The sequence below is a fragment of the Paramisgurnus dabryanus genome, chromosome 5, assembly GCF_030506205.2.
Source record: "Paramisgurnus dabryanus chromosome 5, PD_genome_1.1, whole genome shotgun sequence".
NCBI classification, from domain to species: Eukaryota; Metazoa; Chordata; class Actinopteri; order Cypriniformes; family Cobitidae; genus Paramisgurnus; species Paramisgurnus dabryanus.
Window position 1 is genome coordinate 36,980,571 of NC_133341.1, and position 4,291 is coordinate 36,984,861.

At 34.2% G+C, this 4,291-nt stretch overlaps 1 long non-coding RNA gene across 1 annotated transcript; it reads left to right on the forward strand.

The window, feature by feature from the left end:
- The first annotated feature begins 201 nt into the window (after positions 1 to 201).
- On the forward strand, positions 202 to 3,324 carry LOC135732679 (uncharacterized). The gene is made up of 5 exons (XR_010526796.2): positions 202 to 503; positions 2,057 to 2,113; positions 2,254 to 2,315; positions 2,603 to 2,664; positions 2,824 to 3,324. It is a non-coding gene; the product is annotated as an uncharacterized lncRNA (long non-coding RNA).
- The last annotated feature ends 967 nt before the right edge of the window (positions 3,325 to 4,291 follow it).

Consider the following 4,291-nt stretch of genomic DNA (forward strand, 5'->3'; position numbering starts at 1 on the left):
ATGTCAGTATCTTCACAGGGAGCAAACTGATACATATTAAGCTGGTTAGGTTATGTGGTTTATTAAACATTAATTCATGTTATGCAACTAAATGTTAGATAGCTTAAATAGCAGTCGACACTTTATGTCTTGCGCTTGTCAATTCTTGCAATGTCACATGAAGTCGAACATACCTCATCTGTTTCTATATACCACACCATACACTGTTAGATGTCGCTGTAGATTTAGCAGCACTGTACTGTAAAAATCCACAGTACTATACTGTATGTGTACATTACAGTACAGTACTGCAGTTCATAATGCATTCTGGGTAAATTTGTTTGAGCGGGAACATTTTACAGTATATTTTGGTCTTGATGTAACCTTGCTGTAGCCATTGCTGTAATGTGCCAGGTGTACTTGCAATAATCAGAGAAAGTGCGCCAACGTCAAATCACACAGACAGAGGGAGCGCACAACTCTTGGCTGCAGCTGAAGGAGGACGATTGATTTCTGTCAGTTCGGTAAGTTTGAAATATTTCTGTTTCATGAAAACTTAATTTTTAGTTTAAGAATGTTGTCAATAGTTTGTCACAATATTGTTTTAAACGTGCAATGAGAGAGAAAAACGGTCGCCAACAAAGTTTCAATCTCCCTCAGAAAGTAAGCTCACGTTACACACAGATGTCTACCGCTGCTTTAACTCGCTTTACACCTTTTTTTAATGAATATAGGGTTGTTTTAACTAAATTATGACGGTTTGTTGAGTTTATATTGTGTTGAAAGTGTGGTGACAATGAAACTATTTTTAACGAAATGGACAAAGACAACCCGCCAGCGCGGTCTTGCGGTCCCAGCATAACGGTCGTTTATCTCGGCGTTTCATCCGTTCAGTTAACGTTAGCGTCAGAGAAAAGTATTAAGTTCGACTGTTTGGCAAGGCTGACTCGTGGTTGTAAACAGATAGGACTTGACACCCCGTACACAGCATAGTACCGAACTAGTTACTCCACAGAAGTGAAAACAAGAAACCTCATATTTAACTGGATACATGCATCGAACTCATCGCAGCTTTAACTTCGACCAAATATAATTCAGACCTGGGCTCATCTTAATATCAGATGAACGAAAGGGATTGCCGCGCTTATTGTTGTTTTTATTATATTACGTTATATCAGCAAAAGCAGAGAATATCTTCTCTTAAGCGTTTTACACGCCCAGTAAGTTGTCCAATACATTTTTATGGCATATTGTTTCCACCACTTCAGATGCATTACACGCTGTATATAAGTTTCCAAAACGCATCAAATCAATGCACGAAAAGAGAATGGGCTCCGCATTTACGTACCTTTGTCTTCTCGTCTCTGTCATCTGATCCTTCAACTCTGGATGTAAAATAGTCCATTATAACATCGTGTAGGAAACTGGCATCACCAGGATTGCTCAGATTTAGGCGATCATGTTTATCTTTAAAGTGAGCAGCTAGCTACTAACTTGTTAAAAAACTTTGCGTGAAATAGTGTTACACCGCAGCCGTCCGGGTAAAACATTAAAGGGACAGTCCTTTTACCTTGTCACTATAAATCGCTATTTTCTGCAGTAAACGAGACATTTTCAGAGATTTTCTGTAGACAAGATGTTATAGAATAATAATTAAAAAAGACTTATTTAGATATTTATATATAATATAACAACTAATATATATATATATATATATATATATATATATATATATATATATATATATATATATATATATATATATATATATATATAATGTTTTACAACTTAACACTTACAGTAATGTTTTATTTGTTAGCATAGCATGATATTAGATTTAAACACTTAATACATTTTTAAATCAATCACTTTGTCTCTGCACAATGAACATTATCAAATATTATTAATGTTGTAAAATATATTGTTCATTGTTAGTTCATATTAGCTAAGGCATTACCAAATGTTAAGGAATAAACTCTTATAGTAAAGTGTTACTAAGTTTTCTTTTACCATTTCCTTCACAATGTCTACTTATTTCTATGGCTAACAGATTTTGTAACATTTGTCTTTTTTACAGTCTTACCATTGCTTGTAAGTCGGATTGGGTAAGATGGATCATCTTTAAAGGCACCAGGCAAGTACATGATGTACAGTTACAAGTCATGTATTTTTTGACTGCAATATTAAATGCTTTCACGTCACATGTAAAAGTACACAGGAATGTGCTGATCACTTTTTATTTGTAGTTTACATGAGTGTCATTGCACTTTTCAGGAGTTAAGGCAGATGTGGAGGCACAACGGGTGACACCAGACACACACCAAGCACATTGTTCGGTAAGTTTGCACTTTACCACTACAGTTTCTTTAAATACCCATGTATACACTCATTCACAATTCCCACACACAACACTGTAACACGACCATACACAACATGTACACAATTGTCTTAGTTTGCCATGTAGAAATATACAAACAGAAATATTCAGACTTTGGTTATAAGAAATTTAATTTAATAGTTGTATTTATTTAGCAGAGGTGTCCCTGGACTTTATTGACAAAAGATTTTGTTTTCAGAATAAAAAGTTGTGTCCAAATCAGTAACAATTGTACTTTCTGTTCAGGACATTCAATCATGACATGATCCATGTGGATGCTGTCCATTGAGGAAAGAGTTTGTTCAGCTGTAAGTGAATCTTCTGTATTTTAATGTAATTAGGTGTGGAACAGTAGAATAAGAGCAAAAGGTTTCAGAATAGGAGTAAATTCAAGGCTGAGTTTAGTTTTTTAAGAATCTTTTTCTATCTTATATTTGTTGACTTAATGTTTATGATATTTCTAACAGGTTTCTGGATATAATTAATTCCAAAGATGGGAAAAAGTGCACATCCAGACAAGGAGCAAGCAAAAAGACAAGGAACTTGGTGCAGAGAAAAGCTGTGGCCATTAACCCCCATGTGAACAGCTTCATGCAGTCCCTGATTGAGTTCGAATGGACGACTTCAAAGTAAAGGCCACTGTGGTCTGTCTGCCACAGTTTAATGCATTTATTTTTAGTGTTAAATGAAATTCAAGTAGAATATTTAAAACTATGAGCCAGTGTTCTTTTTACCACAGCGAAATGTTACCTTTTAGTCGATGATGGACTTTAAACTGAAAACTTCAAACTATGGAAGAGTGTTCTATTTGCCAGAGTTAAATATGTTACAGCAGGGGTCTCCAAACTTGTTTATACTTGTTGATTTTATTTTATGTTACTTGATTATATGTTTATTATTGTTTAAAATCTTGTTTTAAATATGTTTTGTTTCGATTAAATGTTTTTTAAATAAAATTTTGATACAAACATTGCTTGGATTGCCTTTTAATTCATTATGTCATGTCAAGGATAGCATTTTTACCATATTAATAACTATAGATTTAAACCTAAATATCTAGCTATTTTATATAATATTATTGTATTAACTGTAATAAGTAATAAATAGTATTTATGGGTCAATATAGACATTACAGTAAATTACTGTAAAAATAGACTACTGTAATAAAATATTGTAAAATTACAGTACAGTACTGCTTTGTAACTATACAGTACTAGTTTGTGTACTGTAAAATGGTATTACAGTACAGTACTGTAAAACCAAAATACAGTAACTTACTGGCAACCGTGCTGCCAGTACCGTACTGTAAAAATACAGGGAAATCGTTAACAGTGTATTCATGTGACATTTACGCACTTCAGGTGACCTGTAAATGCAAAAAAAACCTATTTCCATTGCAGAATTGCCTAAAAAAAACACCTCACCCAAACTTTTTAGCGTAAAAACAAAATTGACGTGTTTCCATTGGGCACATTTTCAATTCATATTTTAATTTGTGCAATTTGAAGTGTAATGGAAACACGTCTAATGATAGTGAATGGTGACCAAGTCTGTCAGTCACTAACATTGTCTAACATCTCTTTTTGTGTTTCACAGAAGAAAGTCAAACAGGTGTGAAAAATCATGAAGTTGTGTAAAAGGTGACAGAATTGTAATTTTTGGATGAGCTGCCCCCTTAAGCTTGGATAAGACTCATGCATTAAAATTACACGTGAAGACGTGAATTACACTGTAAAAAAAGTATGCTAAAAGACAAACCCAAGCGTATTCTACCGAGACTACGCATGGGAACATTCGTGAGATTTTCAATCTGTGACGTGAACAAATGCAAAGACACACACAGCTCGTCCACCACGGTTAAGCCATTATGTCAGTCACTTCCGACTTGAGTGCCATCTGCCTCCTTAATAAAACATTGCAATGTGGCTCATCTCT